This window comes from Sceloporus occidentalis, unplaced genomic scaffold (genome assembly GCF_023333645.1).
Source record: "Sceloporus occidentalis isolate IW3139 unplaced genomic scaffold, rSceOcc1.0.p SCAF_3, whole genome shotgun sequence".
NCBI lineage: Eukaryota > Metazoa > Chordata > Lepidosauria > Squamata > Phrynosomatidae > Sceloporus > Sceloporus occidentalis.
The window spans coordinates 210,081,319-210,107,379 of NW_028316983.1; the positions used below are offsets into that span (position 1 = coordinate 210,081,319).

The 26,061-nt window shown below is 38.6% G+C and overlaps 1 long non-coding RNA gene across 1 annotated transcript in view; it reads right to left on the minus strand.

The window, feature by feature from the left end:
• Positions 1–26,061, minus strand: part of LOC149317431 (uncharacterized) — a 64,816-nt gene that overhangs the window by 3,752 nt on the left and 35,003 nt on the right. Inside the window, exon 2 of the long non-coding RNA XR_016280633.1 lies at positions 17,280–17,407. This is a non-coding gene — a long non-coding RNA (uncharacterized LOC149317431). The remainder of the gene's footprint in view (positions 1–17,279; positions 17,408–26,061) is intronic.

Genomic DNA, 26,061 nt, shown 5'->3' on the forward strand with positions numbered 1-26,061 from the left:
AGGCAAAGTGAACTCACAGATGGACTTCTATTACAGCTTTTTTAATTGAATTAGTGATTGTAGTTATCCGTTGTTTTAAACAGTATAAGGGCTTTAAAAAAATCCTGATGTTTTCCACCTTTTAACTTTGCTGCTCCCATAGTGCCACTTAAGGGCATCATTAGTGAACATTTGGGGCAGATGCTGAAAAGTTATAATCAAAGTAATTTGCTTTTGTTTTTATGCATACACTTAATTTTCCTTTAATATTTTTGCATGACCATTCTGACCATTGAGTTTAAAACTGCCTATTGGAAGTATATATGTCTAACCCGAACCTTCCTTGTAGGAACATTTAAAGCTCCCAACTCTCTCTTGTAAAACAATGGCGAATGAAACAAAACAAAATTTTAAGGCATTTATGTTGCCAACTGATTAAGTTTGGTACATTACTAAGCATCTTTAACAGTCTATCATCATCTGCTTCAGTCTTCACATAAAGCATTAGTCTATGAATCTGGAGAACATGGTTTGAACCCTGGTTTGGCCCTGTAGCAAGTCACACTCTCTCAGCCTCTGGGGATGGGAATGGCAAACCCCCTCTGAAGAAACATGCCAAGAAGACCCCATGATAAGTTCACCTTAGGGTTGCAATATGTCAGAAACAACTTGAAGGCACACAACAACAACACAGCAAGCATCTTTAACAGTCTATCATCATCTATTGAAGTCTTCACATGAAGGTGATGTTGAAGCTACAGGTCTAGAAGTCCTTAAAAGAGAAACAGCAACCATATTATGGATTTCATGAAGAAACCCCAGAGACATGGTTCACATATCACAATATGGAAATATTATAGCTCTGCACACAAGACCTTGGCTTAGATCTGGTGAGGCCTAGCCACTACCAGAGCTTGGACACATTGTTCTTTGTCACTACCAGAGCTTGGGCACACTGCTTTTTGTACCACAGTGTCATTGATCACTTTGAACCTTAAGACACTTTTCCAATCCTTCTTCCATCTTTTTCTCTTCCCACAAAACATTCATAATCTTTAAGTTGGACAGTGTCCAGCTCCTGATTCTCCTTACAACCATGGTGATAATTTACCTTATTTTTGCCTTAAATATACAGTGAATGCTGCAGTTTATATTATGGAAATCACATATGGTATGAAAGTTTGTTTCCTGTCTTTGCTTCCCATTTACCTTAATATCCCTTGCTAGAATGTGTCTACACAACAATTCATAGCAATTAGATACCACTTTATCCATCTTGGTTCCATTTTATGGAATTATTGGACGTTTAGTTGCTTGGAATTTCTGCTTTGTTGTTGTGTACCTTCAAGCTGCTTCCAACTTAGGATGACCCTCAGGCAAACCTATCATAGGGTTTTCTTGACAAGATTTGTTCAGAGAGGGTTTGCTTATGCTTTCCTCAGAGGCTGAGACATTTGTGCAAGGTTACCAAATGGGTTTCCATGTCTGAGCAAGAATTTAAACCCTGGTCTCCAGAGTCATAGTCCAACACACAAACCACTGTGCTATGTTGGCAGTCATACAGGAATTCTCTGCTACAGAGCTCTAATTATATAATTCTGGAGAGTACACTAGAGTGCTCTCAATAAATTACAAATACCAGGATTCCATTACATGCAGCCTTAACAGTTAAAGTGACATCAAACTGCTATAACTGTATAGTGCAGATATATTCCTCTTAGAGAAAGTGCATTATACTTATTAATGATCAGTTGTATCCTGTCTGTTGACGTCATGCTTCTCCTACACTTCTCTTCATGTCTAAACCAGGCTGGGCTGCTGAATAAGTTCCACAAAGAGAATTTCACACTTTGACAAGAGCAGCTCTGACTTTAATGGTATGCCAGATTTCAAAATGGTATTCAATACATACCCTCCAACAGTCCTGATTTGGAAAGGACACTCCTGATTAATCACCTCTCATCCTGTTCAGGTGCTTTTAAAATATCCCAGTTTCTCTCTCCTCTTCTCACTTTAAATGTTAGAGGGTATGGTCCATAGGAAGAAATTGGCAAAACACTCCTGAGTATTCTTTGCCAAAGCATACCCTATGAAATGTATGGGGTTGCCATAAGTCAACAGGTGACTTAAAGGAACATACAGACATACATTAACTTGCAAGTTCTCTCTGTGAACAATGTGAACAATAGGAATTACTTGAACGTTTCTTGCCTGAATGCCTCCAGCACTTCATATATTATTATTATTATTATTATTATTATTATTATTATTATTATTATTATATCCTAGAAGTGCACAGGATTTGGTCGTTCTTGTTGAAGTTTTGATTATTTCCTTTTAGAGCAGCGGTTCTCAACCTGTGGGGTGCGACCTCTTTGGGGGTCAAATGACCCTTTCACAGGGGTTGCCTAAAACCATTTGAAAACACGTATTTCCGATGGTCTTAGGAACTCAGACACTGCAATTTTATGGTTGGGGGTCACCACAACATGAGGAACTGTATTAAAGGGTCGCGGCATCAGAAATGTTGACAACCACTGTTTTAGAGTACAAAGACTTATACTTCTCCATAGCTTGTCAACCACCAGTGCATGGAGCATTGGCATCACTAGGGGATGCAGTGGTACAGACCACACCAAGTTATACCCCAGAGGGGGGTGTCACCTGGTGGGGTAATACACCATGGGGAGAGCAGACAGCTGCTTTCTGGGTCCTGTCTTTCTGGGTCCACACAGGTCTTGGAAGGTAGGAGGCTGCTGAGAGGGTTGAGCATGCCCCTACCTCACTGCCACATTGCCATTCTATATGCCACCACAGCAAGGATGTGTGCCTTTTTGGTCCCACCCCAGAAATACCACTTTACTGCACTGAGTGACACTCCTGGCAGGGACACCACTGGCTTCTTCAGGTTTTCTTCTTTTCATTGTCTGGAAGTACCCACGGAGAAGACCATCTCCCTTGTTCCCACTAAATGAGCGTGAGAGGATGGTAGGATTGAGAGAAGGTCCTCCAGACAATCCCACCACCCTCTCAGTCTCATTTGGTGGGAACAAGGGAAAAGGCCTTCTCAGTGGGTGCTTCCAGACTTTGGAACTCCCTCCCTAGAGAGGCCAGGATGACCTTGTCTTTGTTGTCCTTCCGAGGGCAGGTCAAAAATCTCTGTGCTGTCAAGTTTTTACAAACTAATTAGTGTTGGGCTTTTAATGCTGTGCAGGTTTGTTTTTAGGATTGGTAAACCCACTGGGTGGCCTTGGGCAAGTGACAGTTTCTCAGCCCCAAAGGGTGGCAATGACAAATGCTCTCATAGGCTCATTAGACATTCAATAATTATATGAACAAATAACTCACATTAATAAAACATAGCCCTTATAATGATATAAAAATAACAATGGAAACTTTGTTTACCACTTTTAATGGCATAAATATTGCACAAAGCATTGTTCTGTAAAGATACATATATCCTGAAACCAAGCTTCACTAGCAAGCCATCATATTAAATATGTTCCTCAAAATCTAATTTTACATAATGGTTTATTAATATTCTGTTAATAGACAATCATTTTTTAAAACTCTGATTTAAGTAGTCGGGCCAATTCACTGTTATGAGAAATATTGTATTGATTGAATTCCTTGTGGCTGTTTAAGTTTAAAATTATAGCTATGGGGTAAATTGCAGATACTACAGCTCGTTTTAGTATTAAGTTGAAAATGTTACTTAGATTTGTAATACTAATTAAACTATCCACATGACCCTGAACTTCTAATGCAAAAGTTGCTTCTGTGGTTGAAAGGATTGTTTTTATCAAAGAAACCTTTGAATTATACTAAAAATGTACAGGTGACAGGCCAATGGGGCATTATCATTGCCACATAATACTTTTCATTTCTATTTTAAATCAAAAATTAAATGCAGATCTTTTAGGTCTGGTTCTTAGGGAGGTTCAGTCACATGACCCCCATTAATTTTAATAGGGCCTGTATTGGCTTGCATTGGAATATCTGCACAGTTCATGGAGAATTGGTGTTGCTAGGTTTTACTTTCCCTGTACTTGCTCTGTAGACATTATTACTGATTTTCATGTTGCTAAAAAGGCCCTAAAAGGGGACAATGATAAATAATTGAAGCAAAAACATTCAGAGTTTTTAGAAGACATTCAGATGTGAAATATTATAACATGAAGATGAACCTCACAAGTTCGATTAAATAGATAAATATGGCAGCTGAAACTATGGTGCGGTACAGACCTCACAAAAAGAGAGGCCTGCCAACTGCAGCCACCAAACCGTGGCTTCCCTGCAGAGGAAAAAGAACCCGCGAAAAGCAGGTTCTTTTTGCACCACCATTGTGACATCCAAGTGTGCCAACGGTGCACTCGTGATGTCACAAGTGTGGTGTGATGTGTGGGTGCTATGCATCCGTCACATAACAATGGCAGTGCCCATATACACAAGGTGCAGCCATTGTTACGGTGCTGCACTGTACTAGGGTTAGGGACCTTATGGTTGCCGCGCGGTCCCTTAACCCCAGTACCCTACCAGCATGCTGCATTTGGCGCATCTGTACTACACCAATATAAACCTTTCCTCTTTCTTAAGGTCCTGAGACCAACCCCTTGCAAACAGCTCCGCCAAAACAATGGATAAGTGCTCAAAATGGAACTGAAAATGTTTGCAGAACATCTTGCAGAGCACATATTGATGCTACCTCTGTGTTGATTTAGACATTTCTACTTATTGTCTTTGGGGTGCTGTCATATATTGCAGTCATTCTTGTTTTCTTTTTTTAATACAATCTTTATTAATTAATACAAAAAATAGATAAAATAAAATCCACTTTATAATCATAAATGTTGTCTTCTCTTCATGATATTTTTGTGACCCTTGTAGTAACTTCGTTCTGTTCCTGTGTTTATGAAGAATACAGAATCTAATATTTTTGTACATTTATACATTTTTCTTGTACTTGCCTTTATGTATATCTAATGAAAATAAAAGTAACACCACATAACCTCCTTACTCCAACTGTCTCCTCTTAATTTTCACTTCTCCATGTTTAAGGACACTATTTGCCCATTGGTCCTTCTTGTTTTCATTGAAGTTGGTTTCTTCTCATATGCTGTAGTTTTGTACGTCTGTTGCAGTGATATTGTTGGAATAGCCTGGCTATGGTCATGTGAAAGTAGTGTTGATCATTTGTGTTTATCAGTGATACATATTTACCACTTGCAAAAAGTTACTGTTGAAATGGAAGAGATTTACCCTCATGCAATATTAACTCTGACATTCCACAGTAAGAAGAAGCCTCTTGTCCTATATATGTAATATCATGAATATAAGAATTAAATATGCCTTCAATTTTATTTCAGGGGGTGGAGTTGCCTCTCATATATCAAGAGTTAGGAAAACTGGGCTCTTGACTTTAATCTATATGTGCTAGTTTCTAATAGATATTAAATCTGGCTCTAATACTAGAGCATACCATTCAACTCTATCTAACTGGTAAAATATGATTGTTCTTGTGTTGTTGTTTCAACTTAAAATGTTGCTTCTATGTTCTAAATGTTTGTTTTGTGATCTCTCTACTACCATGAAAATCTACATTTGTATGGAATGTACAAAGTATGGATTTTATTCTCACAAATATTATATGCCATGCATTAAAACTAGTATTGATATAATCAACCACTATACTATTAACCATGCAAAAAAATGTGTGGTTCAGATAAAAAGTGCTACTAAGTGCCAGATTAAATATTTTGTGAGGTGCCTTGATTGTTTTCCAACCAGTTTTTTGTAAATGGAAAGCAGACAGATGTAACTTCAGAAGGAGCAGAAAGAAAAAGTAGAGGTTGTGTACTCCTTTTTTATATCAGCTGTTCATCCATTCAGTCCCTCCTCTTGCCTCTCCCACAACTTAATTCTCCATCCAGCCTGAAGGATGAATGGCTGCTTTGCATTACAAAAAAAATACAAAAATCACAGAAATGCATTTAGTATTTATTTGTTTATTTAAACAATTTATTTATCCCTTTTCTGTCCACCAAGATTCCTAAAGCAAAGGAAAATAAAGACATACAAAAGCAAACTCTTTAAAAACAGATTTTAATTTTAAAAACATTTAAAACAGCCAACAATCTTTAGTGACAAATTAAAAACAATTAAAAATAGATTTAAAACCAGTTTCAAAGATCAAATGAAATGATGTTTATTTGTTTGTTTATTTATGCACATATTTATTACATTTCTATACTGCCTTTCTTACAAAGAGATCAAGGACACTTGACTTTCCTTCTTAGGTCAGGCTGAGGGAATGAAAAACAACTGTCTCAGGCTCCTCCAGTACCTTTCATGGCTCAGTGGTTATTTGAATCTATTCCTTCCAATTCCCAGTCCAATACACCATACAGGAACTTGGTATAGGTTTGTTGCCCAAAGGAAGCTCAGCAAGCATGGCACTCACCTGACTTCCCTCATGAAGGAGGTCCACAATCAAGGTGTTGCTCTGGCAAACATCTTGTCCCATGTACTCCCCAATCTAGTATGATGGGATGCACAAGAGGGCCCTGTTGAAAATCTGTCTATGACATTTGTCTTTGGGCTGAGGGTTGATCAGAGCTACCACACTGAAATGGATTCAAGCATGTCCATCGTCCAAGATGAGACACTGGTGCAAAAGATTTATTGGTGTTCAAAGGATGCAGCAGGTATTTTGCAGCAGGGGAAGTTTTAATGCATGGGCAAGAATTATGTAGTCTTCCAGGTGTTGCTGAAACTCCCAGAATTCTTCAGCATGACTAAGGATGCTGGGAGTTCCAGTCCAACAACAGGGGCAACTCTGTGTGATTCTATGCTACTTTAAGAAAAGTAAGGACAATTATCCCTGCATTGTTTGGGTAGTAATCTTGAGCTTCAGGGTAGCTGATTGCCAAAGGTGAAATGCTTATTGCCTAGGTGAGACTTGAACCAGGGAACTTCTTAATTCATAACTCAATATCAGAGTTAATATAGTACAAAAGCCCATAAAGTGAGCATATCAAATAGGCAGTAATATTGCCTTTCTCTACATAATGAAATTCCAATTCTTTGTTTATATATTTAACATCAAGTATGACTGCAGATTTTAAATTTTTGAGAGAATACACAGGTCAATGAAGATCTGTGTAGGTCCTACAGTTCTAAATTGAAGCCTGTGTACATATCTCTCTTATATTTCTATTTTATTGGGTTGCCATACATGCCATGTTTAAATCCCATGCCTAAATCCATTGCTGCCCCTTTGCCCTTCCACATGTTGATCTGAAGAAACATCTAACCTGGAATTAGCTTTCTAGTAGAAGAGAAGACAGTAGAAGAGCTTTTGAGTACAGCTAATTGAATTCATTTTTGAGAATCATTTTTATGGTCTGGAATTTTGGTCTTATTACTGTCCTTTTTTGCTACTTCAGAATGATTTGCTGGAACAGATTCACTTCTCATGCCCGCCTTCCATGCTCAAATGCTCCTGAAGATATTGTTCTCCTTGTCAGAGATTCTAAATGCCACTTGATTGATATCTATCTGCCTTTATTTAGGATTCTGTGTTATTTTTGACACAATACTTTATAGCAACACTATTAAGTGAGAAAAGCTATTGAAATAACTTACAGTCCCCCAGCAGAAGCCCAAGGAGACAAGCAGTCTGTAGTATTTCAAAATACTGGCTTTTCATTCGAATTTTAAAAAATATGGTTCCTGTTATGATACCTGCAGTAGTGGAAGCAGCTCTAGCAGTACCCTTCTGGATAAAAAAGATGCTCACCAGACAACAGTAATCTTGCACATGAGATGAGTTGCAGTAATTTGAAGAAGAGATAGTATATTTTGGAAGAAGATAATAAATTATGCCAACAGCAGTTTCTATATTATATAGTACGAAGTTGAATTTTGGATGAACTAGAAGTTCTTTAATATTTTAACCAAACAGTCGAGCTGAATTTGAAAAATGAAAGTGCAGAAATTTGGCCACAGAGCCCTGTGGTACTTGCTTACATCATCTGAGCAAGCAAGATCCTGCCTGGAGAAATGTCTTTCCCACACTTGCATGACTATAAGGCTAAAGAGTATTCAGTTATTGTTTACTTATACAGTTGGCCCTCCTTATACAAAGATTTTTATATACGTGGATTTGAGCATACACAGTTTGAAAATATTAATATACTGTATTTTCTGGCATATATGACTACTTTTTAACCCAGGAAAATCTTCTCAAAAGTCAGTGATCGTCTTATACACTGGGTGTCATCTTATAGGGCAGGTGCTGAAACTTCCAAGCCAGACTGGAGAATCTGCAGTCACTGCATATATAACTGAAGGGCGGAGCAAGCTTCAGGTGTCCGGAACACCCGGGATATGGAAAAAAGAGCCGTGTTTGCAGTACCGCTCTGATAGTCTTGGAGACAGGGAGGGCTGGGCAGGCAGGGAGAGCTGACCAATCCAAGCAAGTTTTCCTGCTAAGTATCTGCATGTCATAAGCAAGTTTTCCTGCTAAGTATCTGCATGTCATAAGCATTTGAATTAAAATTACCATATTGAAATCAAATCTGATGTTTTTTTAATTTTTATTTGGTGTGCATTGGAAGAGGGGTAGTCATATACAGCAAGTATATCACAAACTCTATATTTTAACTGGAAAAGTTGGGGGTCGTCTTATACGCCCAGTCGTCTTATACGCTGGAAAATACAGTGTGTGTGTGTGTGTGTGTGTGTGTGTATTCCAAATAGAAAATCTTGATTTTCCATTTTATATATGAAGCACCGTTTTGGTATGCCATTATATTTAATGGGACTAGAGCATCCACTGATTTTGTTATCCACGGGGGGGCCTGGAACCAAACCCCAGCGGATAACAAGGATTCACTGTATATTGTTTATTTAATTACTTGTGTAGCTTGTCCCAAAATATAGAATGCAAAAAACCGATCTCTACAGGGATAGCACAATTCTTGAGATGCTTCCATCTTGTACACAATCCAACCTCATGTGATTTCAGAAGCTAAGTAGCTTCAAACCTGGTTAATGCTTGGATTGGAGACAACAGGAATATCAAGGATCTTCAAGTAGGGCTAAGAAAGAATGTTGCCTGAAATCCTAAAGAGCTGCTGCTACTCATGTTGACAATACTAGACTAGAGGACCAAGGGACTGACATAGTATAAGGCATTTTCCTTGTTTCTGTGGCATCACAATTGAAAAGACGTTGTGTCTTGTACCAGTTCATCTACTCTCACATAATAATGGGGGGGGGGGGGGAGGGAATAAGGTTTCTACTTATATTAAGTGCTGGTACATTTATGTTTTGAAATGTAGCTTTTGAGAGGTGATCTGATGTCTGATTACTAACAAAACATTAGCACATGTGCTTAAATTGAGACTCAAAACAAATAAGTAGCAACTGTGGGCAGAATATTATCAGAGCTGTGTGGTCAGTGTTCCCAGTCCTTCTGAATACTTCTCCATAGGAGAACCAGCAGGAAAGGGCTCTTGCCTACATGTCATGCTTGTGAGCTTTACAGTTATTTTATTGGTTACTGTGGAAAACAGCATACCAGATTTAAAAAGCCTTTGTTAACTTTCAAAGGACTCTTATATTTCTATGTTATAAAGAGAGATGGCAGAGACTGATCCTAGAGTTTTATACAGGATTGTCTCTTAGGGTTCCTCCTAAATCTTGATTTCTTCTGCTATTACTTATGGTGGTGAGAAAGTCATTGTGGCTTGGCTGCCATCCCCATCCTGCTCAGTAATGTAGAAAATCTAAGGTAATATTGGACAAATCCACATAACATATCTCTTTTGTACCACAGTGTTCCTCCAGTTGTCAAGATTGGAAACAATAATGTAAAAAGGAACTCTTCCCATTTGTCCTTGGAGGGCCTACATTACCAGATAAAGCAGGAGAGAGCCCTGTGACAATGGCTTGTATTTCAAAAATATTTGGAAACTTCCAATTGTCTGAAATCTTGAGATCAAACTGTTCACTAGGTGAGACCATATTCTTCATGCCCAGGTCTTAAAACCCCAAGGGACACTCTGATTCTACTTACCTTAGGTCCAAAAAATACTGCAGAAATAATCCAGTTTGAGACCACTTTTATTGTCCTGGCTCTATACTAGGCAATAATGGGAACTTTAGTTTTGTGAGACATTTACCCTTCTCTGTCGGAGAACTCTGTTGCCATAATAAACTACAATTCCCAGGATTCCCTAGCACTGAGCCAGGGCAGTTAAAGTGGTTTCAAACTGGTTTATTTCTGCAGTTTGGTTTGGAGCATAGAAGCATAGCTCTTAAGCTTTGCAGCTCCCTCCTGATGAGCAAGACTAGCCTGGCTCTGTTGTATTTCCACCAGCAGAGTTCAGAATTCTGGGTAAGGGAGATTCAACCTGTATCTTTTAACTAAGTTTTAATCTGCTTTGTAATATTTTAACTGCTTAACTGTATTTCTTTTTATTTTAATTTTATTACTTTTAGCTGCTATTAGTTTTATTTTTGACATAAATAGAGATTATAAAATATAGAAATAAATATTCCTAGATGTGACTCATTGAAAAAGGCTGAAATTTGTATGCATGGATAGCAGATAAGTAAACCATGATGCTACCATCGAACTCATTTTAAGACTTCCAAACTATTACTTGGTTCTCCACTTAACTTGGTGGTGGGGAAAGATATCTTGGAAAGTTGTATAGCTTACAGATTCCTAACATTTTATGGTTACTCAAATAGCAGGAGTTTTTTTTAATTAAAGTTTTATTTAAAAAATAGGAAAAGATAACATGTAATCATTATTGGTAGAAGATTTTGAAAATTTTCCAATTCACACTTTGTTAAGAGACATCACTGTCCAAGATATTACAAACTTCTCACAATGCTTTTTATGCCACAAAATGGGAAATTCTCCTGATATCTGAAGCAGAATAAGTCCTACTTCACCAGTCTCCTTTATCTGATTGCCAGGTGCTTGGGAAGGCAATACCATGATTTATCTATATAACCTTCTGGGGCCCCAAGGTGATATACACCACATAAAAACTAGATTAAAAATCTTTTAAAATATTTTTTTTAAATTTAAATAACTTTTAAAAATACAGTTAAAGCCAATTTTGGGATTTAAGGACTAAAAGCCACAGAAGACAATATAGTTCTGGCTGTAAACCAGAGTTGTATGGAGATTAACAAAGAAGGTGCTGCTATTGAGCGGGGGAAAAAAACACCTCTGTCTTGTATACTCACCAACAGCTCCCAATAATCTTCCTATTGGTTATGAGCAAATTCGCAAATTCTGGGCAGGCTCATATACGAAGAGATGCCTTTCAGATACCCTCACCACAAGTTGTTCAGGCTCTGAGCCCATAATTCAGAGTAAAAACACATGCACTACCTGAAAATGATCCCAGGTTCCTATCTGTGATTTAGTAGCAAAGTGAGGGTGCTCATCATGATAATCCTCTTAGCCATGTTCTCAAGGAGAGTCCAGAAATGAAATTAGCTGCATTGATCCTTCCCTTTGTATGTATATTATATATACATTTTCATGTCTTTTGTAAGGCTAATACAGGGGATCATTCCCATCTGTGGGAGTTCAGTTCCACATACATAACCATGGATGGGAAGAAACATGAATGATCAGATGTAAAGTCGAAGGCTTTCATGACCAGCATTCATAGTTGTTTGTGGGTTTTTCGGGCTATGTGGCCATGTTCCAGAGAAGTTTCTTCTTGATGTTTTGCCAGCATCTGTGGCTGGCATCTTCACATTCTCTAAAGATGCCAGCCACAGATGCTGGCAAAAAGTCAGGAAGAAACTTCTCTGGAACATGGCCACATAGCCTGAAAAACCCACAAACAACTATGAATAATCAGAGCCCATAATATTCAATGGGTGGCAATGTGTGCACACCCACATGCATGCAATAACATTTAATAATATGGGGCATGGTGATCTGTGGGCAGTCAAATCCATGGATTGCTAGCCTGCCAATGTGGTGCACCCACTGTATATCATGATTAAGCATTCAAGACCAAGCCACCTCATAGTGTTTTGCATTACAACATATATCTAAATGATATATTGTTGCAGGGAAATCAATACCAGCACTCTTCCCTCAAATGCATTTCTCAACTGTTTTGAGGATTACAGCTGTGCTCAGAGGAAAACCTGACTTTGGTTGGATTGGGCCCATTATTAGCATAAAACAGGAAATATATGGCATTCTTTATTAACAGCAAGTGGGTATTGAACATGTTAACTACATTATATATGCTGCTAGATGTTCATTAGCTTTTGAAAAACTGGGTCCTGTGTTTGAAGGCAAAGAAAACCAAAATTTAACATTCATTTTAAATACTTGATTTGTCCATCAGTGGTATTCCTTTCCAAAAGGGTATCCTTTGGCATGTCTCCAAAACATCCAAACAGCTACAAACCTTATGATGAGTTTGGCCAGTGGGACCTCATAACTGAATAGGATAAACAGCCCATATTATATTTTGTATGCATTTTTATACAAAGCTAAAGAAATAGCTGTCTCTTTAGTTGCCAGTGCAAGGAGAGAATTCTGGAGTAAATTGCTTCCTTAAAATCACACTTCATTTTCATTCTAGGTGGCTCCAGGTGAAGGGAAATTGTCCATATTGTGATAAAAAATAATGTAGTAAAGAAAATTCTAGAAAACTGTTATAATGCAGGCTGAGTATAAACAGCATGGAAGCTGTGTACATGGACAGCAATAATATTGAGGTCATTGAGGGCCAATTTTAGGGTTCCAGAGCATCTGCACGCTCCAGAACCCTAACACGTATGGACGGCTCCATCTTTACGTAGTGCCGTCCATACGTGGCACATGTGCATGATGTCAGCACTGTGGCGTATCCACACTTCTGGGTGCCACACTTGCATCATGGATGCATCACAGTGCACCAATAGCGCACTGATGACGTTGTTTCCGTGTGCCCAAAAGAACCGGGGTTTTTTTTTTGTCTGGAGGGACGTTGCACGGTTTGGCTGCTGAAGTGTCCCTCCAAAGGGAAACTGGGCACCTACAGCCCATCCCTTTGGGGCGGTTTGGAGAGCCCCTGTGAAACCCAAGTAAATTTATATGGTGCTACTGCTACACAATATGGACAACACTGATGCTGTGTTCAAGAACTGGCCACAACTCTGTTGACAAAGATTGTTTACCCATATTGTAAGTTGAATAAGTTCAAGGAGAGCAGGTCAATCTAAACTTATCCTTCTGAACTCATGAATGAAAAGTCTTGTATGGATTGTACAGCCATAGCATGGATAACAATTTTAGTGCCCTTCCCATCCCAGAATGTGGGGGGAAAGTGCAAGTAATGATGCAGTCACTTCTGGTTTTACTTTTTACTTTACCTAGGGGTGTTTTTTTTTTGGGGGGGGGGAGAGGGGGTGTTTTTGTTTTTGCCTTGGAGAGGCCCTGACTTCAGCAGCTGCAAAGCTACCATACCTAAAGCCTCTAAGAAGAGTGAAACTCTCTCTCTCTCTCTCTCTCTCTCTCTCTCTCTTATTTATTTATTTTGCAGAATTGATCTTTGATTTGTTTTGCAGAGGGGGTAGAAATGAGACTGCAGGTTGTAAAAAGGGGCTGTGCTTTGTTAACCTCCAGAACTAAAGTGCCCTACTTCAGCAAGAACTCACAAGAGAAAATTATACCTTTGGAATAGTAGTCTGAAGACCTAATAAATTTTAAAAACAATATTGGCAAGATAGGCAGGGAGGACAATCTAATGTTTTAATTCCCTTACCTAAATCTTCTCATCATCGTTCTACTATCAGCTCTCTAAATAGAGAAGTTGCTGGCATCTCCCATTGCTTCATTTTCTGTAACTGTCCTCTGCAGCCACAGTAGTAAGGCAAGAAAACATTAGCTACTTCTTTTCAGGACTTGGTACTGTATCTAATCACTCAGGATATAAATAGTCCACAGAGGCTCTTGACCTAAGCTTTTTAGGCCCAGCAACCGTAGTTTGACTCAGACTTGTTGGGTTGAGAGTGTTTATCCTCTGCTTCACTTTATTCTGTTACATTGTTATACATTGTGTTTATTGTCTAAATCTTGGCCTGTGCTTTCCAGGTTTTGAGGTTAAGGTGGCGAGATTTAATAAATTAATTTGAGCTGGAACATGTTCAGATGACCAAAATGGTAATAGATCTGGAAACCATGCCCTATACCGAGTGGCTTAAGGAGATGAGTATGTTTACCTTGGGAAGAGAAGGTTAAAGAGTGACATGATAGCCATTTTTAAATATTTGAAAAAATGTCATTTTGAAGATGGAGAAAGCTTGTTTTCTGTTGCTTCATAGACTAGAACACAGAGAATGGATTTAAGTGACAGGAAAAGAAATTCCACCTAAACATTAGAAAAAACATCCTAATAGTATGAGCTGCCTCAGAGTGTGGTGAAGTCTCCTTTTTTGGAGGTTTTAAACAGAGACTAGATGGCCATCTTTTAGGAGTGTGATTGTGTGTTCTTGCATGGCAGGGCATTGTGAACTGCTTTGATGGTCTCAGAAGAGCGGTATATAAATAAAGCATATTATTATTATTATTATTATTATTATTATTATTATTGGACTGAATCATAGAATCATAGAGTTGGAAGAGACCACAAGGGCCATCCAGTCCAACCCCCTGCCATGCAGGAAATCCAGATCAAAGCATCCCTGACAGATGGCCATCCAGCCTCTGCTTAAAGACTTCCAAGGAAGGAGACTGCACTACACTCCGCGGGAGTGTGTTCCACTGTCGAACAGCCCTTACTGTCAGGAAGTTCCTCCTAATGTTCAGGTGGAATCTCTTTTCCTGGAGCTTTCATCCATTGTTCTGGGTCCTGTTCCCTGGAGCAGCAGAAAACAAGCTTGCTCTCTCCTCAATATGACATCTCTTCAAATATTTAAACAGGGCTATCATATCACCTCTTAATTTTCTTTTCTCCAGGCTAAACATCTCCAGCTCCCTACGTCATTCCTCATAGAGCATGGTTTCCAGACCCTTCACCATTTTAGTCACCCTCCTTTGGACACGCTCATGTTTCTCAACATCCTTTTTAAATTGTGGTGCCCAGAACTGGACACAATATTCCAGGTGGGGCCTGACCAAAGCAGAATACAGTGGCACTATTACTTCTCTTGCTCTAGACACTATACTTTTATTGATGCAGCCTAAAATTGCATTGGCCTTGTTAGCTGCCGCATCACACTGTTCACTCATGTTCAACTTGTGGTCTACTTGGACTCCAAGATCCCTTTCACATGTAGTCTCGTTCAGCCAGGTATCCCCCATCCTATGGTCCTTGTGATTTCTCCCACCACTATGATTCTATTATTCAAACGTATAAACCTCCGGATCTTGCACAGTCTTATTGAATTTGTCCTTACACACATACACACAGGCTTTTCACACAATGTGCTTCTCAGAGGCCTCAAAGAAAACTTCCTACTACTAAATCAGTATATTGGTTCATCTGTCTCAGCCACAGCTGAGCTTTCAGACCGGAGCTGACTAATCTAACATTTCATTTTCTATTTACTTCTTTCCCTTCCTTTCATCCCCCTCCCCCCCTTCCTTTTTTCTTTCCTACATTTTGTTTCTGCTTTAAATATAAGCATGAGGTAGAAAGATGTAACCTGATCCAGTCCTGTGAAGACAAAGATTTTTCAGTTCAATTAACACTGTCCTTGCTTAACTTTTCTGTTTCTTTACTTGAATGAACACTCCATTCCATTACCCTAACATTAATCTGTTCATGTAATATCATCTTTTTAAAGCAAGTTTATTATTGTTTGGAATACCCAGACTCTAAAATAGGATCTCAGTGACATGCAACTTTCCTTCCACCATTTGAAATATCTATAAAATGTCTGATTTCTAGTAAAGATACCATGTTGCCTCACTTGTTCTGCTCCTTGCATATTCCTGATAGATTACTTTACCACATTACTGATTCATTTATCTTCCTGAATCTGACCTGTAATAGAAAGTCCAAGCAAAGCCCATCCAGTATCATAAAAAAGTCTAAAATAAAAATATATATTTTAAAGTATTTATTATAATAACCTACAAAATGTGGTTTCCTTTCACTTTAGGATGATACCACTTTATGTTTCAGTTTGTTTTATGTTCCCACAAAGAATTGCCCTACTGTAATCTCACTAAAGATATGAGCAAATAGCTTTTTAAAAAATTACACCAGTGAGATTTTATAGTACAGTTATCAGAGAAAATGTCATTGGGACATTCTTTCACTCTCTCCCAAGCTTGGATAAGTTACATTTTCAACTACAAGATGCAGAATCCCTAACCCTTGAAATTGTTGAAAATCTATCCCTCACTGAAATATCTTTGGGCTCCTGCTGAACTTTGCCATGGTTTCTGTTTATAATCTCTTTTTATTCAAATGAACTACTTATGTGCAGAATCCAAATATTTATATACAACAGGCAGCTTCCAACACTCTGATCAGGTGCCTTTTCCTAAGATATCATTACATTGATCACAGGAAAATAAATATTCCAACTGTTATCCTATATCATATTTTGTCAACTGGAAGGGTTAGCAGCAAGTGAAACAACTTGAACAGTTGGAATCTGTGGATTCAGTAAGTGGCCATGGTAGAGTAGAAGACCACATGGTTTGCGCAGGCACCATTTTCCTCCAGATTTTGATTATCAACGCCTCCTCCTTTGATTCTTCACCAGTGTCTTTTTCTGGGCATGACTGGTGGGAACTGGAGGATCAGAGGGTCTCGAGCCAGTCTTAAACCCAAATATATTCATGTTCAGAAAGGTAAGGAAGCAAGAAAATCTCTGCTGCATCTATTCAAAGATCTATCTAATGTAATATCCTCCTTTCTGCAATGGTTGAAAGTCCACAAGAAGGCATTAACACATAATGCTTATCATCCTGTTGGTTGATCCCAACTAAAGTAGACTTATTCAATCAAAAGTTGAGTCAACACATAGATTAATCTAATGGATTAAATGAGCCTACTCTAGTCAGCACTAAAACAGGATTTAGGCCAAAATGAAACACAGGACATAAAATTATATTCGCTTGGGTTTTCAAGAAGTATGGATTATAAAATCAATTTACAAAGACTTTTAAATAATGCACATTCAGGCTAGGAGTTCTTTAGATTGTATTTGTGTTTCAAAATATGTCCCACCCCCCGATCTTCCATTAAAGCCATTTTCTTTTAACAGTCATAGCTTAAAACTGTAAAAAACTAAAAAGTAAAGAACACAAGAAGTCAGCACCCAGTTGCTGCAATCTGTCCCGAGTTCCCTTTGTTTCGCAAGCCACTTCCAAGACTTCCCCTTAGTTGAGCTGTGCACATTTTTCTTCCAGCCAGTCTCCATGTTTTACTCGTACCTGTCAAGAAATAAAAATAAAAATGCACAGTGCAGTCACACACCAAGGCACAAGTCACAGGACAAGTAGCAGAAGCAATCTTCATATGTCATTTTGTTGAGAAAGAAAAGAAGATGTTCCATTCCCCCCCCCCTTTTTTTGTACACACACTGCACCATAACAATGTCACAGTTATCCATATTTCAGCTGTGTGACAACAAAAAGCAAAATATTGCCATTCTTATTACTTGTTTATTTTGGTTTCCTCAATCAAATGACTGTCTTTCAATCACACTGTAATAAACCATCTGGATTAGAGGAAAAGCTTATACATATTCTGTCGTTGTTGTGTGCATTCAAGTTGTTTCCAGCTTACGGTGACCCTGAGACAAACCGATCATGGAGGTTTTTTGGCAAGATTTATTGAGAGAGGGTTTGCCTTTGCCTTTCTCTGAGGCTCTGAGAGTGTGACCTGCCCAAGGTACCCAGTAGGGTTCCATAGCCAAGAAGGAATTCAAACACTGTTCTCCCAGTGTCCTAATCTAACCTCAAACTACCACACTGGTTCCCATTCATATTAAACTGTTTTTTTTAAAAAAGAAATGAAATCTGAGTCACTAAAACACCATGTATATTTACATTTCATGTATATAAATAACACTATTAAGGATTCAAAAAAGAACAATGAACCTCAGTCTAATTTAGGACTGTACAAAACATACTTCAATTACATTTGTTTATGTTATGTCATAATTTTTTCATTACTGGAGTAACAATCCAATGAACAGTTTAAAATGGAGAGCTTAAACAGGGGAAAGAAAATACAAAGTGAAGTTCTGATTGCATAAAGATCTTTCCCTTGAATATAAATGTCCCACTCAGGAATCCCAGCAATATGTCCACATCAAATTTTAGGCCCAACTAAAGTAAATCAATTGAATGGGGCTTGATAGTCACTACTTACATATATTTCATTCATTTCAATGGATCTACACTAATCGAGACTAAAACAGGATTTAATCTGCTTCACACTTGATTTATTGAATATATTTTGTCGTGTCCTTCAAGTTGTTTCCAATTTATGGCAACCCTAAGACAAACCTATCATGTGGTTTTCTGGGACTGAGAGTGTGTGATTCACCCAAGGTCACCCTGTGGGCTTCCATGATTGAGCAGGGCATAGAAGAACCCTGGTCTCCAGAGTCGTGGTCCAACAATCAAACCACTGCCTACCAAAATGTATATTAATCCTATACTTCATTTTAACTACAATTGAAATCCAAGTGAAGATGATGCTCTTCCAACCTTTTATGAAAGGTCTTAGCATTATTCCTTTCTTCCCAAATCACATACTTTGCTATACATCCCTATGGTGGACTGATGAGTCTGCTCCCTCACTCTTTAGAATATCACTGTAATATTTTCCCAGTACAGACAGAAGCCAGAGTATCTAAAAAGATTTGTTTGTTATGTTAGTTGTGATATTTGTTTTTTATGATAGTCCTGATGAGAAATCTGTACTCAGAACAAGAGGCGATTGTCAGAACATAACACAGAGAAACAGAATGGTTCACAATTGGCAAAGGGGTCAGACAAAGGCTGTATCTTTTCACCCTATCTGATCAACTTGTATATTATATTATAAGAACATATTATAAGAAAAAACAAACTTGGACACAGAAGAAGGAGGAGTGATAATAGGAGGAATGAATATCGACAATATAAGATGCACAGATGACATGATAGTACTAGCAGAAAACCTCACAGACCTGGCACATCTACTAAGGAAGAGCAAAGAAGAAAGTGAAAGGCAGGGTTAATGTTGAATGTAAAGAAAACAAAAATAATGACCACCAAGGACCTTCACAAGTTCAACCTAGACAATGAAGAAATAGAAATAGTAAAAGAATTCCCATACTTGGGATCACACACTGATAGAAATAGGGACTACAGTCAGGAAATCAGAAGAAGATTGAGAATGGGGAGGGTGGCTATGAAAGAACTAGAAAAGATTCTAAAATGCAAAGATATACAACTGAGCACAAAAGTTAGAATCATACAAGCCATCGTATTCCCTATTGCCATGTATGGATGTGAGAGCTGGACAGTTAAGAAAGATGATAGGAAGAAAACCAATTTATTTGAGATATGGTGCTAGAGAAGAGTGCTGAGGATCCCATGGACAGCCAAAAGAGCAAGCAAATGGGTCCTAAAACAGATCAAGCTGGGAACTTCCCTGGAAGCCAAACTGAGGTTGTCGTACTTTGGACACATCATGGGAAGGAAGAACTCATTGGAAAAGACAATAATGCTGGGAAAGGTGGAGGGAAGAAGGAAGAGAGGGAAGGCCACATGCCAGATGGATACATTCTATTAAGGAGGTTGTGGGTTTGGGGTTGCAGGAATTAAACAGAACAGCGGAGAACAGACGGACTTGGAGATGTCTCATCCATAGAGTTGCCATGAGTCGAGATCAACTCGAGAGCAGTTAATAACAACAACAAAAATGATGGTTGTTCTGTCAGTACTCAAGACCAAACTCATTCAATAGGGCAGGGGTGGAAATGCTCCTTAGCTTGGAGGGCCACACTGCTTCATTTCTGGAGTTCCAGAAAGCCACAGTGCGCCATTGCTGCTGCCATTTTGGAAAACCAGAAGTTTTATATTCACTTTTAGCTTTAATCTTACCTCCAGGAAAAACTGGGACCTCAATCTGGATGTTCATTGACCCCGACAAAAGTATACATTCAAATTAACAAGTGGTAGCAACTATAAAATAAGAATATAGACAGAATGTACAATTATATTCCCAAATTGACAAACATCCTATCTCCTCCCAGCATATAAAGCAGTGTTTGGCAACTCTGGAGGGTGTGGTGACCATTTTTTACACACATGGCTGCCCCCATACAGACTACACTATAATCCTGGACACAACCAAAGATGATGGCACATCTCCTTCAGTTTATATTTTAGCTTATAGGGCACTGGTAAACATTGTGGGAGGATTGGGGGGCTGTTGGACCAAAACAGGAATATTTGACAGTGCTTTTGTGCTATTTTTGGCTGGTTTTAGCAAATAATAATAATAATAATAATAATAATAATAATAATAATAGAATTTCAGATTTGGGGGTATGAAGGTTTGCAAAAGTTTTAGGAGGGATAAAATGGACCTCCAAGGACCACAAGCAGCCTGTAAAACCACCCCAATATAAAGGCACCAAAACAATTGGTCTGCAGAAAAAAGGGGTGCAGTAAAACATTCCCTCAAATTGCAGCAAAAAGGGATTCTGTACTTCTTTCTTAGTTTCTGCAATTTCCCTATAGAAACGGCAGAACAGAAATTACCTATGAATGAGTCGATCCATCAGAAATTTCAAATGCAGAAACAGTCTGCTAAAGTAACTCAGTTTTCCATGGTCTGTACTGCAACCACTTCTAGCTCATGTATAAAAGCTAATTGGACTGACAACAGAATGGTTCTTCAACTGATGGTAGGGAAGCATTGTCCGCCAGATCTGAAGACAGTAGACTACCCTGGGGATTGTCATGTAGGCAATATTGCACATAAAGATCTATCCTCTGGTACTTTGCTACCTCCCACAATCTGCCACTGAATGTGACTACCTCACTTTGCTTAACTGTAGGACTTTCTCTAAGGAGCCTTGGTGGTGCAGTGGTTAAATACTTGTACTACCGCCACTCACTCATAAACCATATGGTTATGAGTTCAATACCAGCCAAGGATTCAGGGTTGACTCAGCCTGAATATTTCCAAGGTCACTAAAATGAGTGCCCAGCTTGTTGGGGGCAATTAGTTTACACATTAAAAACCACTTAGGGAGTGCTTAAATGGTGTAGAAAGGTACTTGCTATTGCTGAGTCCATTATTATTGTAATCTAATGTAGGACTCAGGAAACTGCATCTTGGACTCCCCATGACCATTTTGGCAGCTCACACACCATTCTGGAAATTTTGATCTCCCTTGAAAAATTGCAGTGAAATGGTATTTCTGTACTTTCCAAGAGAAGCAAATCTGTTTATGTGGAGGTTGGTGGTTCTTAGAGATAAGTAACAATCATTACCATTGTTTTTTGTGGGGGTTTCGGGCTATGTGACCATGTTCTAGAAGAGTTTATTCCTGACGTTTTGCCAGCATCTGTGGCTGGCATCTTCAGAGAATGCTTGCCTGGAAAGGAGTTGGGTATATATATTGTCTGACCTGGGAAGGCAGGAGTGATTTGCATGTGGATTGTTCTGTTGCTAATGGCAGGCCTCAGGGTGGGAGGGTCTGCAAAAGAGGATTAGTGTCTGCTTGATTAGTGCTCATTGTCTGCTGGGAAACCCCTGACCCTGGGAAATTTCTCATTTGCATTTGTTGAGTCTTTATCTTGCTATTTTTCAGGACTGGTAGCCAAACCTTGTTTACTTTAAGGGTTTCCTCTTTCCTGTTGAAATTGTCCAGGTGTTTGTGGATTTCAGTGGTTTCCCTGTGCATCGTGACATGGTAGGTGTTGGCATGGTCCAGAATTTCAGTGTTTTCAAACAGCATTTTATGCCAGGATGGTTTGTAACATGTTTTGCTACTGCTGATTTTTCTGGCTGACCCAGTCTGCAGTGTCTCTTGTGTTCCTTGATTCTTGTTTGCACACTGCGTTTGGTGGTCACTGTGTAGACTTGTCCGCAGCTGACACTAATCCTCTTTTGCAGACCCTCCCACCCTGAGGCCTGCCATTAGCAACAGAACAATACACATGCAAATCACTCCTGCCTTTCCAGGTCACACAATATATATACCCAACTCCTTTCCAGGCAAGCATTCTCTAAAGATGCCAGCCACAGATGCTGGTGAAACGTCAGGAAGAAACTCATCTAGAACATGGCCACGTAGCCCAAAAAACCCACAAAAAAACTATGTATGCTGGCCATGAAAGCCTTCGAATCATTCTCATTACTTTTTCAGGTAGTCAAAAAACAATTCAGCTCAACATTAGTTATGCAGTCTCTAAATTAAATCACCATCTCTTAAAACAGCTTGAATCTTTCATAATATGCATGGCATAACCTCAGATATTTCACAGATGAAAACCAGGGCACATGAGGCCAAGCAACATCTGAGTGTGGTAAAGATGGGAAAAGGTATTAATGGGGAGCACAAGCTAGGGGAGGCTGCATCAATTTGTTTTTGCTTGTGTCTGCTGGGAAGAGCAAGGTTTTGTTCTCTCCTGTCCTCCTTGCTGAGTTAACTAAGTGAAAATTCCTTTTTCACTTTGAGCTTAATTTGCAGCAACTGAAGTAAGCTGAAGATGAAAGGAAAAAGTGGGAGGAAGAGAGAGAAAATGGGACATATTAAAAACATCTGAAAAACTGGGAGGATTAATTGGACAATACTTGCTAAATTGGAACAGTTAGAGAAGAAGGTATGGGTGATTTTGTCATTGCTCCAGTTTAAATGTTACTCATGTTTAACCCCACAAACCCTGCTAAGCCTGCAAAATAGTTTTGAAAATAGAAGTGGATAAGAATCTACTTTTATTTGATTTTTCTCAATTGGTGTGTGTGCGTGTGTGTGTGTGAGAGAGAGAGTTTGAGTGTGTTTTGGGGTCCAGTGTGATCCATTGAGGATACTGGAGGTCTGAGGCTCCAGATTCATAAGGTGTACACTGAAGTTGCACCTTCATAAAGCTGTACAACTTTCATTTTGATTTGAGAATCGTCATTTGATTTTATTGTGATTGCCTTTGCCTTTTCTGCATGCCTGCATTTCTGTGTGCTTGTATCAGGTATTTCTTGAATTACATCCAAGTAAGAATGTCTCCCGCTGCTGCTGCCATTTAAACAGTAGTAACATTTGAACTGGAGCAAAAACAAAATCACCCACACACATTACTGTAGGAGAAGACTGTTTAAACTGTTTTCAGGGGTGATGATTCAGCTTGGAGAATGTGAATGATTGTTGTTGAGAGGAATTGCTTGTTGACTTGCTGTAAAACTCATACTAATGATTGTTGCTTATCTCTAACAGTTACCAAATATTTATCATAGTGGTGGTTTTTTTTATTTTGTTTTTGTTTTTTATACCAATGGCATCTATAGTGCATGAAACACTCTCCAAACTACTAGAATGGCCATCTTTGCTGTACCCTGTCAAGATTATAATTTAGAAAAGACCCATGTGAGCTTCTTGATGACTCATATTTGGAAAAATGTTTTTGTAGACACCCAGCATGGTGCAGTGTTTTGAGTGTTGGACTATACCTCTAGAAACCAGGGTTTGATTCCCTGCTCAGCCATGAAACCCACTGGGTGTCCTTGGGCAAGTCACATGCTCTCAGGTTCAGCGGAAGGCAATGGCAAACCCCTTCTGAAAAAATCTTGCCAAGAAAGATCTGTTTAGGGATTTTGGTAGAGTAATTGTTGCTGTTGTGTGCTTTGAAGTCATTTCCAGCTTATGGCAACCCTAAAGCAACCCTATCATTGGGTTTTCTTGGAACCCTTCCTCTGGGGCTAAGAGAATGTGATTTGTCCAAGGTCAGTCCATGGGTTTCCATGGCTGAGAAGGGTTTTGAATCCTGCTCTTCAGATGCATAGTCCAACACACAAACCACTACACGATGCCAGTTCTCTGTATAACTGTAAACGTTTTAAATAATAAATGCATCAAAAATTGTGTAAAATCAAAGAAAAAAACAAATACCAATAATAAGGTACCTGGTATTCTCTGATGCTAATTAGATAATAATCATTTTAGTAGTAAAAAATCCTGAGGCAAATTTTTCTAAGTGACTGTCTTTCTTGCTTTGTGTTACCTATAACTCTCATTACAGGGGAAAATAATTATTCAACAATTTGTCCTGTAAGATTAAGTATTAAAACAACTTTCTGTGTACTATCAGGGCTGGCCCTGCCATTAGGCATAATGAGGCAGATGCTCCAGAGCAGATTTATAGTATAATGAAGCACATTGCCTGTTATTCCTGTAATATCATTGTACATTCATTGTCATGGGCTTGTGAGATTCTCTGCCTCAGATTCCAAAGCTGGGTGAATTGCCTTGAGTATTCTGCATCTTTTTTTTTCAATCCAGCAAAACATCTTACATTTCTCCCTGTAGTACGAACAAGGCATCCTGTCATCTATGTCAGAGTTTCAATTCCATTATTAAAAAACAAACACAAAGCAGCGACCAATTGGGGTTCTTTTGCATTGCAAACACCCACAACATCCCAAACAGCCAAGTGGTGGGGCATAGTGAGGGGATTTTCCAAACAAAATGTTAGGTCATTTTGTTATTTTTCTGATGGCCCATCCACTCCCCAAGGGAATCATAAAATGAGTGGCACAACAAATAGTGAGAGTAAGTGGACTGAGTAATTGGTAATGTTTCCCTTTAAAAAAAGAAGAAGAAGAAGAAGCAACTTTCCATACTGTAGACCTGTTCAGTCCATCAGTTATGTGTCTGAAGAACTGAGTTGCCTTGGGACTGTGGTGAGAATGTGTATGGAATAGCATCTTTCCACTCTAAGGCACAAACCAACTTTCAGCTACATTGCTAGGTTGGTTAAGTATAAGACTCTTCCTTAATATGATGTAATATGTCTATGTTTTACCAAATAGTTAGAGACTCCAGGGAGCATACAAGCTAAAAATCTTTAAGTGAAGTGGGAGAGCAGATTCCACAAAGAAAATATCATGCACATGGCCCATTCTATGCAAAAATCATTATTACATTCATGCACATCGTAGTGCACATATTCATTTCATGGATCCTATATGAGAGATTTGCCCAGGGGATTATGCCCAGGGTTATTAAATCTGTCCTTTGTTAGCCTCTACTGCAAGAATGCAAAATAAACTGTCCATCTGAGCAAGAGGAAAGGTATCCAAATTGAAGTTTTACTGTTCATCATGCAGTGCACATTGTTCTTGAATATTGTTGAAACCACAGGATTTCCTCACTAGAAACAGACATTAGCAATAGACAATGGAGATGTAATAATGAAAAGAAAAATAACAAATTCTTTAATCACAGCAGTACATGCAGCATTGGTATTCCTAGAATGTTTTAGAATAGATATGTACATTTTTCTGCCCATCAAACACTTAATGAAAGATGGTTCCTCTAGGCAATTTGCAAACTATAGTATCATCTAGATATATGTCAGTGTAAATCAAGAACCTTCCATTCACAGTTTTTTCTAAACAACTACAGCATAATCTTTCCTATCCTTGTTTCTGTCAAAGCTTCATAAATCTATCACAGTGCACTGTCTTCTTAGAAAGCATTCAAAATCACAAATATTTTAAAGATATGGTAAAAGTACACATTCAGCAAGATAATCATCCTAGGAGGAGCAGGTAATTTTCTTCAGCTGAGTTATATATTTCGCTGTAACATAACTTTAATAGACATCAACTAATCACATTTAAAGTCTAGCTCTATTATGTCACTTTACCGATAAACGATTCCTTTCTCTGACCTTAATATATATAGTGAAAATAGACAAGACTTCCCCATATATGGTTGCCTATATGAGTTTCCTCCACCCTGTATATTTAGGATGGGACTAGTTGGACAAGACATAACTATGATTTTGCCAATTTTAGCATGCTACTCATTAATTTCTTTTGATCTAAGCCCTCTAGTTCTTTCAGTTAAATAAGGAACCCT